General features: G+C 48.4%; 1 non-coding gene across 1 annotated transcript; it reads left to right on the top strand.

Moving 5' to 3' along the window:
• Positions 1-14,638: 14,638 nt before the first annotated feature.
• On the top strand, positions 14,639-14,740 carry LOC116270845. The gene has a single exon (XR_004179153.1). It is a non-coding gene; the product is annotated as a U6 spliceosomal RNA (small nuclear RNA).
• The last annotated feature ends 319 nt before the right edge of the window (positions 14,741-15,059 follow it).

Below are 15,059 nucleotides of genomic sequence, written 5' to 3' on the forward strand. Positions count from 1 at the left end.
TTTTTTTCTTTTTTGAGAGAGTCTTGCTCTGTCGCCCAGGCTGGAGTGCAATGGCAGGATCTTGGCTCACTGCAACTTCCGTCTCAGCGATTCTCCTGCCTCAGCCTCTTGAGTAGCTGGGATTACAGGCATGCACCACCACACCTGGCTAATTTCTGTATTTTTAGTAGAGACGGGGTTTCACCATGTTGGCCAGATTGTTCTGAAACTCCTGACCTCAGGTGATCCACTTGCCTCGGCTTCCCAAAGTGCTGGGATTGCAGGCGTGAACCACTGTGCCTGGCCCTTTTTTTTTTTTTTTTTTTTTAAAGGAGTCTCGCTCTGTCGCCCAGGCTGGAGTGCAGTGGTGCCATCTTGGCTCACTGCAACCTCCACCTCCTAGATCCAAGTGATTCTCCTGCCTCAACCTCCTGATTAGCTGGGATTACAGGTTCCCGCCACCACGCCTGGCTAAGTTTTGTATTTTTCTTAGAGATGGGGTTTCATCATGTTGACCAGGCTGGCCTCGAACTCCTGACCTCAAGTGGTCCGCCTGCCTTAGCCTCCCAAAGTGTTGGGATTACAGGTGTGAGCCACCACGCCCAGCCTTTTTTCTTTTTTTTTCTTTTTGAGACAGGGTTTCCCTTTGCTACCCAGGCTGGAATCCAGTGACGTGATCATGGCTCACTGCAGCCTCTTCCCTCCTGGACTCAAGCAATCCTCCCACCTCAGCTCCCAAGTAGCTGGGACTACAGGTGTGCACCACCATGCCTGGCTACTTTTTTATTTTTATTTGTATAGAGACAGGGTCTCACTATGTTGCCCAGGCTGGTCTTGAACTCCTGGTCTCAAGTGATCCTTCTGACTCAGCCTTCCAAAGCACTGGGATTACAGGAGTAAGCCAGCACGCCCGGCATTCTTTCCTCTCTTCTGGGGAAATACCTCAGAGTGGGATGTCTGAGTCAAATGTTCTGTGGTTGGCATTTTTATCTCCCGCCTTTTTTCCACCCAGGGAGCTTGGGTTGTGGATGGGGAAATAGAAAAGGAATAGTTGGGTTACCATCTTTCCCCATGGTCTGAAAATCATCTTGTTACCTTGGGGATTTTGATGTGGTACTGGATCCTGGGAACCAGCCTCTCCCTTTTTCTTGTTCCTTCTCTTCTCACCCTTTGCCAGGTTGAGGTTGATGAGAGTCAACTTTCACTTTGGCATCAAAGAAAACCCGGCTTGGGGTTAAGTCCTGGCTCTGTCACTTGACAGCTTCATGACTAAGTGAGTCTGCACCTCACTGCTGCACATTTATCTCTGCTTATTTTTTTTCTGAGTTTATAAATAACATGGTGCCTACCTACCTTGCAAAGTTTTTTTGTTTGTTTGTTTGTTTTGAGACAGGGTCTCTCTCTGTCACCCAGGCTAGGGTGTAGTGGTGCAATCTCGGAAGTTCAGTGGTGCGATCTCAGCTCACTGCAATCTCCATCTTCCGGGTTCAAGTGATTCTCATGCCTCAGCCTCCTCAGTAGCTGGGACTACAGGCACCCGCCACCATGCCCGGCTAATTTTTGTATTTTTAGTAGAGAAGGGGATTTCACCACGTTGGTCAGGCCAGTCTCAAACTCCCGACCTCAGGTGATCCACCTGCTTCGGCCTCCCAAAGCGCTGGCATTACCGCACCTGGCCCCTTGCAAAGTTATTGAGAGGATCAAATAATAAGAGGGCAGAAAGGGGAGACGGTGTGGTATCTGAGGAAGAAAACAAAAGGAATCGAATAAAAGCAGAAGGATTTGTTTTTAGGCAGAACAATGATAAGAATTGCTTCTTGGTTGATGGAGAGGTGGGTCACAGTCTGCATCACCCTTGGCACCCTTGGAAACTTAGGCAGGTCTGCCATTTTCTATCAGTTGGGTCTGCGAGGACCACCTACTGGTCCCTGAGGGGCTCATGAGAGTGAGATGGAGAAGGCGAAAGGGCCCAGCACACTGGAGTGTCAGGTGGCCTGTGTGTGGCTTTCAGTCGCCATCAGTCTGTGGCTCCCTCATTTGAACCTCTGGAGAGCCTGGATCGGAGGCATCAGCTTGTACTGCTGGCCCTACAACCAGATCACACTGAGTGCAGCTGTCTCCTCCTCCCCACACACACCCATCGTCTTCCTCTACGTCACTGGCATCTGCCGTCTGGCCATATCCCCTGAGTGTATATGGCCTTTCCTATCAGGCAGCCTGAGGGATCCTGTTGAAATGGAACCAGGATTTGTCATGCCACTGCCTAACACTATGCAATCATGTCTCATTCCGCTCGGAAGAAAGTTCCAGTCTGCTTACCTGGCCTACTTACAAGTGGTCCCCTGTCCATTCCATGCCAGCCGTGCATCTTGCTGCCGATTGTGGAATCACGCTTGGTCCTGTCTCTGAATCTTGCATCTGCTGTCCCCCTGCCTCAGAGATTCTTTCTGGAAGTCCCTGTGCCTAACTCCTCACGCAGTTCTGAGCTGGACACACCCCCTCAGAGACAGTCACTCTCTCCTATCTTCACTGCAGAGACCAGGATCTGGAATGGTCTGCCTCAGCTTTTGATGTTTGCATGGGCTGTTCCTGGACTAGAGTGTAAGCTCCATGTGGGGTGCCCTGTGTCACCAGCATGTCAACAAGATCCAGAATCAAGGGTGGCAAGCTATTCTTGTAAAGGGCCAGATGGTAAATATTTGAGACTTTGGGCCGGGTGTGGTGGCTTACACCTGTAATCCCAGCACTTTGGGAGGCCGAGGCAGAAGGAATGCTCGAGCCTAGGAGTTCAAGACCAGCCTGGGCAACATGATGAGACCCCATCTCTCCAAAAAAAAAGAAAATTAGTTGAGTGTGGTGGTGTATGCCTGTAGTCCTAGCTACTTTGGAGGCTGAAGTGGGAGGATTGGAAGGAGGAGGTTACAGTGAACTGTGATCACACCACTGAACTTTAGCCTGGGTGACAAAGCTGTCTGAAAAATATATATAGGTAGCTGGGGATGGTGTCTCATGCCTGTAATCCCAACACTTTGGGAGGCCGAGGCAGGCGGATCACTGGAGGTCAGGAGTTTGAGACCATCCTGGCCAACATGGTGAAACCCTGTCTCTACTAAAAATATAAAAATTAGCCAGGTATGGTGGCAGGCACCTGTAACCCCAGCTACTCAGGAGGCTGAGGCAGGAGAAGTTCTTGAACCCAGGAGGTGGAGGTTGCAGTGAGCTGAGATTGCAGCATTGTACTCCAGCCTGGGTGACAGAGTGAGAGTCTGTCTCAAAAAAAAAAAAAAAAAAGTGTATATATATATACACATACACACATGCAGCCTTTAGAAGCCAGGTGGTCTAGTGCAACCTCAGACCATGTGCAAAAAAATGGCATGGCCGTGTCCAGTAAAACTTTATCCACAGATGCTAAGAATGTAAATTTCACATAATTTTCACTTGTCATAAAATATTCTTTCAACATTTTTTCAACCATTAAGAAATGTATCACACCTTTAAATCCCAGCACTTTGAGAGGCCAAGGTAGGACGATCACTTGAGCCCAGGAGGTCGAGACCAGCCTGGGCAACATAGTAAGACCTCATCTACAAAAAAATAAACAAAATAAGCTGGGTATAGTGGTGCATGCCTGTAGTCTCAGCTACTTTGGAGGCTGAGGAGGAAGGATCACTTGAGCTGAGGAGTGTGAGGCTGGAGTAAACTATGATCATGCCACTGCACTCCAGCCTGAGCAACAAAGTGAGACCTTGACTTCTAAAAAAAGGAAAAAACAAGAGTAAAAACCATTCTCAGCTTGTGAGCTGTGCAAAAACAGGTGATGGGCCAAATGAGGTTTGCTAACCCTAAGTTACTACTGGTTAATGAGACAATAAAAAACCTGCCCCATGGTGAGATCACAGGTTAAAAACATTTTTGGTAGGGCTGGGGGGATATCTGAATCTCTGTAGAGTGTGCTGTGAAAATAACTCACAGTCTCATCCACAGACAGGTGGCGGATCAAGTTTTCTGGCCCCTGGCCTGGAGCACTACTTGGCACAGAGCGGTTGCTAAGTAATTAGTAAAACAGTTGCAAGAATAAATGAAATTTGAGCATCATAGGAAATGTTAGTCCCATTTTAGGTGCAAATGCAAAAGCTTAGAGCTGCAAAGGGACTTAGGATCCTGAACATTCCCAGGTCAGACACGGCTGAGTTTGAGGGATGAGGTTGAGAGCTCCTCTGCCTCTCCAGGCAGCTGGGCTGGCTGGTTGAGGTGGGACTCAGTCACTTCCTGGCTGTGTGACCTCAGGCAAGTTTCTTCACTTTTCTGAGCCAATTGCCTCCTGTCTAAACTGAGGATCTTAGTCATCCCCCTGTGAGGATGTTGGGACGACAGATGAGATGGTGGTGGCTACAGAGCTTGCAGCATCTGGCCGGCTGCTGGTGGGTGCTGTGCACATAGCAGCTGCTAGTATTATTAACCCCTCTCTTGCCAGAAGGATTTGCAAGGTGTCAGGAGAACTTTTGTGCCTTAAATGGCTCAGGAAACTGGCAGTTGGGCTGAGAGCTGGCCTTGCTCTTATTTAGTGCCAATGCCCTGGCCACCCCTCCAGCGTCTGTCCTGAGTTAGGGGACCTCACCAGCATCCTCTCTACCCGTAGCTGCAGTTTACTCTGATGCACTGGGATCAGCTCCAGACTGCGAGTTCCCCCTCCCTCCCTCAGCTCTGTAATGACATGGTTGGAGGCCATTATTTTACAGAAAACTTAGAACTTACAGAGTCTTTTACGAGACCAAATTGATGCCCAGTTGAAGGATCCTGTAGGTGCTAAGGTTTCAGATCTAGGACTTACCTTCTAAGCCTTCATTAAGTTTTCATTAATAATCACTTGGCAAGGGCTTGTTTTAGGGCATCCAGGCTTCTAGGCTGATCAGTGGAAGAGCAGACAAGCATCCAAGAAGCTCCGCAGAACTTCCTCCTAGTCGGGGAAGCTGGAGACATCAGGCAGGAGGGAAGTTTCTAGCATGCTAAGTACCACGATGCAAATGAAATGAGGACTTGCAATGGGGAGGTGGTGGCGACAGAGATGGCAGGGAGTCCCTTAGTGAGAGTGGTCAGGGAAGGCTTCTCAAAAGAGGGGGCATTTTTTTTAAGCCCTGAAAAATGGGAGTGAGCCAGCCACAAGTGGCCTGGATGGAAAGATGCTCAGGAATAGAGATGAGGAATAGAGATTAGTGATAGCAAGGCATGAGAGATGGGGAAGCGCAGGGGACACGATGTGCTCAGAGTCAACGCATGAGGCTTGGATTTTATTCCAGTTGCCGTTTGGTTTTAAGCAAGGAAAAAATAAAATCTAACTTGGCTTTTAAACAGACAGTTCCCTCTGCTGTGGGAGAAATAGGTTAGTGTGGATGCAGGGAGGCCAGTTACCAGACTCCAGCAGTGATCCAGGGAGGTGGGGGGCAGGCTGGAGTGGCAGAGGGGAGTTGGGGAGCCGGGTGCTGCGATGTTTTGCTGACGGACCTGATGGAACTTGCTGCCGGGTGGACGGGAGATACCTCTAGCACTTTTCAAGCGGTTGTAAACGATACATAGCAGCTTCTGGCACTCGGCAGTTCTCCTGGGTCTTGGTGATGACAGAGGGAGAGCTGCCAATTTATATTCCTTCAGTCAGAATGGCTAGCCAGCCTCCTGGGTCAAACGCCTTGGAGGAGGATACCGTGGGGCCGATGGATTTCTTCCAAAATGAAGATGGTGATAATGGCCGCAAGGAACTGTGTCATTACTCTGTTCGCAGGCCCCAGTCCTCTTCCCACCAATTCACCTCTTTCTCTTCCATCTCCCCTTGGGAGAAGGGTGGGGGTTGGGGGGTGGGGGCACAGCTTGACCCACTGGTTCCTATTTCATGAACCAGGAGGAAGTCAACCTTTGAGCATGAGGGCTCTGAGAGAGGGTGGAATTTCTGTCTAGATGACATTTGGCAGTGTTAGAACTTTGGGGGTGGGGTGGGGCTTGGGGGCTGCAACTATTATATAATAGGGAGATGCTGCCCATCCACCCATGCACAGGACATCTCCCCACATCAAAGAATTATCCAACCTCAAATGTCAGTCCAGAGGTTGAGAAATGCTGTCACAAACATAGAAAAAAATCTGGAGGCCTTGTTTTTTTTTTTTTTTTTTTTTCTTTTGAGACAGAGTCTCACGTAATTCTCTTGGTGCAGCCTCCCCAGTAGCTGGGACTACAGGTGCACACCACCATGCCCAACTAATTTTTTTTTTTTTTTTTTTGAGACAGAATCTCGCTCTGTCACCGGGGCTAGAGTGCAGTGGCATGATTTTGGCTTACTGCAACCTCTGCCTTTGGGGTTCAAATGATTATCCTGCCTCAGCCTCCCAAGTACCTGGGATTATAGGCGAGCACCACCATGCCTGGCTAATTTTTTGGATTTTTAGTAGAGATGGTGCTTCACCATGTTGTCCAGGCTGGTCTCGAACTCCTAACCTCAAGTGATCCACCTGCCTTGGCCTCCCAAAGTGCTAGGATTACAGGCACGAGCCACTGCGCCCAGCTTTTGTTTTTGTTTTTGTTTTTTTTGAGATGGAGTCTAATTCTGTTGCTCAGGCTGGAGTGCAGTGGCATGATCTCTACTCACTGCAACCTCTACCTCCTGGGTTCAAGTGATTCTCCTATCTCAGCCTCCCGAGTATCTGGGATTATAGTCACCTGCCACCACACATGGCTAATTTTTGTATTTTCAGTAGAGATGGGGTTTCACCATGTTGGCCAGGCCAGTCTTGAACTCCTGACCTGAGGTGATCCACCCGCCTCGGCCTCCTGAAGTGTTAAGATTATGGGTGTGAGTCACTGTGCCTGGCCCCATGAACAGAATTGACTTTGCATGGTGGATTATCACATCACTTTTTACTGATATTATTTTATATAGTCTAAGAATTTAAAAAACAAATACATGTTACTTTCATAATTAGAGAATTCACATAATGTTTATATAATGAATAAAGGTAGCCTGTGCAAAGATTTGGGGAGAGGAGAACAGCTGCACCCCGATGCAATTTTTTTTTTTTTTCTTTGAGACAGAGTCTTGCTCTGTCGCCCAGGCTGGCGTACAGTGGCGTCATCTCGGCTCACTGCAAGCTCCGCCTCCCAGGTTCACACCATTCCCCTGCCTCAGCCGCCCGAGTAGCTGGAACTACAGGCGTCCACCACACCTGGCTAATTTTTGTATTTTTAGTAGAGACGGGGTTTCATCATGTTAGCCAAGCTGGTCTCAAACTCCTGACCTCAGGTAATCCGTTCGCCTTAGCCTCCCAAAGTGCCGGGATTACAGGTGTGAGCCACCGTGTGGGCCGCAATTGTTTTCTAAATTTGGAGTTGGTGCTGTGGTTTCTCACCTGAGGCAATTTTCCATCGGGTTTTTCAGCTTGATTTCCATCTGATCAGTGTTGCAGTAGATTCAGGTAAACTTGCAGAAGTTCCTGTATGTCTTCCCTTTACTTTTCCAACTGGGAGATAGAAGGAGAAACGGAGGGGCCTTGTGAGGTGAAGGTGTCCTTATACAGGTGTGACAGCCCCTGGCCCGCAGCCCCCTCCCATCCCTGCTCTTGTCCTCAGCCCACTTGGAGGGAACCGCCCCTTCCCCACAGCATCCACCGCACTCTGAGCCATGGGGGTCTTCATTCTCTCCCATTTCGTTTCTTCTTTGGCCGAGGAATACTAATTTTCTGCAAGCGGAAGACACTATTCTACTGCTAATATCCATGAATAGTCTTCTCCCACAAGACAGAAAAAAATTTAATGGTGGAAGGCACCAACCATTTAAGAAAATCTTCAGGAAGGCAGAATTTTCTCAACTCTTTCTTTTTAATTATTATTTTCTCTGTTTGTTGATGCTAACTAATTCTAGTCAATGACAGAATGATTTAAGGTGTCACAATATCATTTTAATTGTTTTACTTCTTAAAATGTTTATTTATTATTTTTTTTCAAGACAGAGTCTCACTCTGTCATCCAGGCTGGAGTGCGGTGGTGCAGTCTTGGCTCACTGCAACCTCCGCTTCTCTGGTTCAAGTGATTCTTGAACCATGCCCGGCCAATGTCTTTATTTTTGACAAAAGTACTGCAGGTAGGCCGGGTGTGGTGGCACACACATGTAATCCCAGCACTTTGGGAGGCTGAGGCAGGCAGATCACGAGGTCAGGAGATCGAGACCATCCTGGCTAACACAGTGAAACCCCATCTCTACTAAAAAATAAAAAAATACAAAAAATTAACCTGGCATGCTGGTGCACGCCTGTAATCCCAGCTACTCAAAAGGCTGAGGCAGGAGAAATGTTTGAATCTGGGAGGCGGAGGTTGCAGTGAGCTGAGATCACGCCACTGCACTCCAGCCTGGGCAACAGAGTGAGACTCAGTCTCAAAAAAAAAAAAAGTACTGCAGGTAACATGCCTGTTTCTACTTAGAATATCTTTAAGGATGCTAGACAAGCACCCACTAAGAGGTTACCGCTGGGGTGGGGACTGTGGGACTGAGACTGGGGGCGGAGGGTCGTGGATGACACGGAGGCTGACCTTTCACTTTGTCTCTTTTACTTTTTAAAATTAAATTTATTTTTTTTTTACGTATTTTGAGATGGAGTCTCACTGTGTTACCCAGGCTGGCCTCAAACTCCTGGGTTCAAGCAATCCTCCCACCTTGGCCTCCCAAATTGCTGGGATGACACACGGGAGCCACCATGCCTGGACGATGTGTATCATTTCGTCCAGTTTGAAGGTTTTAACTCGTGTGTGGTCAAAATGAAACCTGCTTTCAAACTTAGAGAAACTAGGTAGAGTTAAAACACTAAAAAATAACAATCAGTGCTATTATAAGAGAATCTACAGAAGAATAGAAAACATACCTGCCTTATGTCATTTAATTCTCGCAGTAACCCTATTTTAGCCCATTTTACAGATGTGGCACTGGAGGCTTGGCTGGAGGTCAGCGAGTTGTCGAAGCTCACCTGGCTGGTGTAGGGCAGAGTCAGCTTCAAGAGTAGACTTCTAGGGGTCGTGCTTAAACAGTGAGCTCAGTGCCAGCCATAAGCTATGATGCCAGCCATAAGCTATGGTGCCCTCGAATGGAAGAACTTATATTCTTGAGAACTTATATTCTACTGTTGTAGACATTTTTTTTTTTTTTTTTCTGAGATAGTTGTGTTCTGTTACCCAGGCTGGAGTGCAGTGGCGTGATCTCGGCTCACTGCAACCTGTGCCTTCTGGGTTCAAGCAATTCCATGCCTCAGCCTCCCAAGTAGCTGGGATTACAGGCACCTGCCACCACGCCTGGCTAATTTTTGTATTTTCAGTAGAGATGGGGTTTTACCATCTTGGCCAGGCTGATCTTGAACTCCTAACCTCATGATATGCCTGCCTTGGCCTCCCAAAGTGCTGGGATTACAGGTGTGAGCCACTGCGCCTGGCCAAATGAATCTTTTTAAGAAAAAAAGTTTTAAAATTTATTTATTTTGTATTTATTAATTTTTTTAGACAGAGTCTTGCTCTGTCACCCAGGCTGGGCGACAGAGTGAGACTGTCTCAATAAACAAATAAATAAATAAAATAAAATAAACAAAAATAAATAAATAAAAATAAAATGCAGCAAACGGCGCCACAGAAAGGAGTGCGTTTTCCTCCCATGCTTGACCCCCAGGCCACCTGCTTCCCTGGCTGGAGACAAACTTCATTACCAATTAGGTGTGTGCAAAGCTACTTTAGGCACATACACACAACTCCATGTATTTACTTTTTTAACCCAAATGTCGGTGTATGGTACACACCACCTGGCACCTCACTCTCTTCACTGGAGTTTTCACGTGGATGGCTCCTTTCCTTTCAAATAGAGCTGACTTGTTTTGAAGGTGTCCTCGGGTGTGTGCCTGGAGGGTGACACACATATAACTCATCTTTTCCTGACAGGGTTTGGGATGTTTCTTATCCCCTGCTGTTATAAAGGAGCTGCTGGACCGGGCGCAGTGGCTCACGCCTGTAATCCCAGCACTTTAGGAGGCTGAGATGGGTGGATCATTCCAGGTCGGGAGTTCAAGACCAGCCTGGCCAACATGGTGAAACCCCATCTGTGCTAAAAATACAAAAATTAGCCAGGCATGGTGGCAGGCGCCTGTAATCCCAGCTACTTCGAGAGGCTAAGGCAGGAGAATTGCTTGAACCCAGGAGCGGGAGGTTGCAGTGAGGTGAGATCGCTCCACTGCACCCCAGCCTGGGTGACAGAGCGAGCCTCTGTCTCATAAATAAATAAATAAATAAATAAAGGAGCTGGCCAAGTGTGGTGGCTCACACCTGTAATCCCAGCACTTTGGGAGGCAGAGGCGGGCAGATCACCTGAGGTCAGGAGTTCAAGACCAGCCTGGCCAACATGGCGAAACCTTGTCTCTACTAAAAACTATAGAAATTAGCCGGGTGTGGTGGCGGGTGCCTGTAATCCCAGCTACTTGGGAGGCTGAGGCAGGGAAAATTGCTTGAACCTGGTAGGCAGAGGTTGCAGTGAGCTGAGACTGCAACACTGCACTCCAGCCTGGGTGACAGAGCAAAACTCCATCTCAATAAATAATAAATAAATAAATAGATAAATGAATAAAAGGAGCTGCTTGTTCGGGTGGCTTCATGGAGTATCTCATGGGTGGACCCCTAAAAGCCAAATTGCATTTCACTTTGGTGAATGAACCCCACTGTGTTACCCTCATCCCAGGGCCCTATTCACACTCCGGTGTGCATGAATGGGCCTGCTGAAAGTGCTGCTTTCTTTCTTTTTTAGAGACAGAGTCTGTTAACCAGACAAGAGTGGAGTGCAGCCTGGACCACCCAGGCTCAAGTGATCCCCCCACCTCAGCCTCCCAAGCAGCTGGGACCACAGGCATGCACCACCACACCTAGCTAATTTTTTTATTTTTTATTTTTTTTGTAGAGATGGGGTCTTGCTGTGTTGCCCAGGCCGATCTTGACCTCCTGGGCTCAAGTGATCTGCCTAGCTCAGCCTCCCAAAGTGTTGGGATTATGGGTGTGAGCCACCGTGCCTGGCTGAGGTGCTGCTTTCCACAGGTGTTCAGGGAGTCCTCTCCAGGAGACAACACCTGGGCTGGTGGCTGAGCAGAGCCCTTGGTGCAGAGCTGGTGACAGAAGGGCTATCAAGGACAAGTTCAGGGAGGAGAAGGCCTGGAGACTGGAGGAAGAGTAGACTGGGATGGGGCCGGAGGGAGTTGGAGGCTTCTGGGTCCTAGAACGGAATTGAAATTCTACTCTTGATGTTGTAGGAAGCTGTTGCAGAGTTACAAGCAGGGAGAGACATGACTGGCGTTCATATTTATTTATGTGTTATTTTTATTTCTTTTGAGATGGAGTCTCACTCTGTCACCTAGGCTGGAGTGCAGTGGTACAATCTCGGCTCACTGCAACCTCTGCCTCCCAGGTTCAAGCGATTTCTGTGCCTCAGCCTTCCAAGTAGCTGGGATTACAGGCTCGCGCCATCATACGCGGCTAATTTTTGTATTTTTAGTAGAGACGGGGTTTCGCCATGTTGGCCAGGCTGGTCTGGAACTCCTGATGTCAGGAGATCTGCCCACTTCAGTCTCCCAAAGTGCTAGGATTACAGGCGTGAGCCACCACGCCTGGCCATGGCTTTCATTTTAAAAAACCACTTTGCATGAAGAATGAACCACTGTGGGTAAGAGTGGAAGCCAGGAGCCTGGTAGGAAGCCACGCAGGCGCTGAGGCAAGAGATGGTGGCTCACCAGCTGGTAGGAGCCATGATGGAGGGCCGGAAGGACCTGAGAAGTATTTTGAAGGCGGAACTGACAGAACTTGCTGATGAGTTGGATGGGCTCAGGAGCAGGGTGAGGAATCAAGAGGGGATGGTGTAAAACTCCCAGGACTGGGCCTCAGCAAAATTTACCAAGTTAGAGAAGGCTTAACAAACCAGCTGTGTGCAAGTAAGACCACGCAGGGAGGCCTAGGGAAGGAAATTTCCATGGGAGCTGCTCTTGGTGTCATTTCGATGGGCCCCAAGTTGTTCAGGTAGGGTCCTGTGGCTGGTGTGTCCCTGGAGGTGGCCTGTTTTGGAGCTCCAAAGCCTATGATGGATGGGCTTTATGGTGGCTCTGAAGCCTGGGACCTCCACTTGCGCCTGACACACCAGGGCCAGGGATGGGGGAAGCTGCATTCTGGGTGGGGCTGGCATTGTCTAGCTCACAATCAAAATTCCTCAAGCCAAAGTAACCAGAGGAGGTAGGACAGGGCTGTGCCCAAGGGTGAGGCTCGTTAGAGCTTTATTGACTGTCAACATTGACAGGAACCTTGGAGGTCATTGGCCAAGCAGTTGATTTGGGGGAAAAAAAGTTTAAATGGCAAATTATACCATTTAAATAATTATTTAAAAGGATTAAAATAACAACATTTTATTTTATTTTATTTTTGAGACGGAGTCTTACTCTGTTGCCCAGGCTGGAGTGCAGTAGCGCAATCTCGGCTCACTGCAACCTCCACCTCCTGGGTTCAAGTGATTCTCCTGCCTCAGCCTCTTGAGTAGCTGGGATTACAGGCATGCACCACCATGCCCGGCTAATTTTTATGCTTTTAGTAGAGACAGGGTTTCACCATGTTGGCCAGGCTGGTCTTGAACTCCTGACCTCAGGTGATCGGCCCACCTCGGCTTCTCAAAGTGCTAGGATTATAGGCGTGAACCACTGCTCCCAGCCCAGATACTGTGTATTAAGCACTTAGTATGCACCAGGGTCCAGGCCAAATGTTTTATATCCATTATTACTTTTTTTTTTGAGACCGAATCTCACTCTGTTGCCCAGGCTAGAGTGCTGTGGAGTGATCTCAGCTCACTACAACCTTTGCCTCTTGGGTTCAAGTGATTCTCCTGCCTCAGCCTCCTGAGTAGCTGGGGTTACAGGTGCCTGCCACCACACCTGGCTAATTTTTGTATTTTTAGTAGAGATGGGGTTTCATTGTGTTGGCCAGACTGGTCTCAAACTCCTGACCTCAAGTTATCCGCCTGCCTCAGCCTCCCAAAGTGTTGGGATTACAGGCATGAGCCACCATGCGCGACCATTATTACATTTTAATCCTCCAAATAGGCCTCCCAGGAAGTACTGTCGTCATCTGTCTAGTAACTGCAGTTCAGAGCCCCACGGTTCCCTGGCTGAGATGGGGTCCCAACTGACCCTGGAAATGGAACTGGAGCCTCCAGGGAGTTTACAAAAGTGAGACCCAACCAGAGGGAGTCACTGTGTGACCAAGACACTAAAGACGAATTGAGAATCTTAGGCATGCCGGGTGCGGTAGCTCATGCCTATAATCCCAATACTGTGGGAGGCCGAGGCAGGTGGATCACGAGGTCAGGAGATCGAGACCAGCCTGGCCAACATGGTGAAACCCCTTCTCTACTAAAAATACAAAAATTAGCTGGGCGTGGTGGCGTGTGCCTGTAATCCCAGCTCCTCAAGAGGCTGAGGCAGGAGAATTGCTTGAATCCGGGAGGCAGAGGTTGCAGTAAGCTGAGATCATGCCACTGCACTTTAGCCTAGCGACAGAGCAGGACTCAGTCTCACAAAAAAAGAAAAAAAAAAGAATCTTAGACGTGTCATGGTTGGCCCAAGAGGGTGTGCACATCTCTAAGGTTTTTGATCACCCCACACAGCATGTTGGCCCCCAGAGACACTGACCTGAGAACCCCTTCCAGCAGCCCCACACAAGGGCTGGGTCTCCAGCTGTTGCCAAGTTAGATTAATATATTCTTAATTTTATTCTGAATCCTTTAAAATTTTAATTTAATTTAATGTAAACGTTTTTTGAGGCAGAGTCTCCCTCTGTGGCCCAGGCTGGAGTGCAGTGGCGTGAACTCAGCTCCCTGCAACCTCTACCTCCAGGGTTCAGGTGACCCTCCCACCTTAGCCTCCCAAGTAGCTGGGACTACAGTTGTGCAATACCATGCCTGGCTAATTTTTTTGTAGAGATGGGGTTTCATCATGTTGCCCCGGGTGGTCTTAAACTCCTGGGCTCAAGCAGTCCACCCACCTGGGCCTCCTAAAGTGCTGGGATTACAGCCGTGAGCCACCGCAGCCGGCTAGTATTCTGTTTTTGTTTTTGTTTTGAGACAGAGTCTCATTCTGTCCCCCAGGCTGGTGTGCAGTGGTATAGTCTCGGCTCACTGCAACCTCTGCCTCCTGGGTTCAAGTGATGCTCCTGCCTCGGCCTCCCGAATAACTGGGACTACAGGCATGCATCACCACATCTGGCTATTTCTTTTTTTTTTTTTGTATTTTTAGTAGAGACGGGGTTTTACCATGTGGGTCAGGCTGGTCTCGAACTCCTGACCTTAAATGATCCACCTGCCTCGGTCTCCCAAAGTGCTGGGAATACAGATGTGAGCCACCGCACCTGGCCTCTGGCTAGTATTCTGCATTCTTGACAGTCTGATAGATGGAAAAATATCCCTATGGCAATGAATACACGTTTTAAAAACATATTGTATGTCGCTGGGCCACTCTTGCCCTCTCCCCAACTATCTTTATTGGTGGGCTTCAGGCTCTGGGCACCCTCTGTTTTGTTTTCTGGCATAAGTACATTCATGTAGTCATTCAACACGTCTTTAAACTCTGTTCGCTTCAGCAGCACACATACTAAAATTGGAACGATACAGAGATCAGCATGCTCCCTGCGCAAGGATGACATGTAAATTCATGAACCGTTCCATGTATTTTTAAAATTTAATATATTAAAAAATTTAAAACTCAATAGAGTGTCCGTTGTGTGCCAAACACTGTTCTGGGTGCTGAGGACACAGCAGGAAGAGATTTGCCCTCAGGCAGTTCATCCTGGTGAGGACCTAGACAGCTCACACCACGGATGTGTAAAATGCACTGAGTGTTCCCGGGGTGAGAAGCGCTTTGGAGAAAACATTAAAAGGGGCAGGAATGGGCATTTCTGGGGCTTCGGAAAGTTTCACGGAGGGGAGGGGAGAGAGCCAGTTTAGAAGAAACAGAAGTCTAGGAAAAAGCTACCAAGTGCAAAGGCCTGGA

The sequence above is a fragment of the Papio anubis genome, chromosome 16 (assembly GCF_008728515.1).
Source record: "Papio anubis isolate 15944 chromosome 16, Panubis1.0, whole genome shotgun sequence".
Lineage (NCBI taxonomy): Eukaryota > Metazoa > Chordata > Mammalia > Primates > Cercopithecidae > Papio > Papio anubis.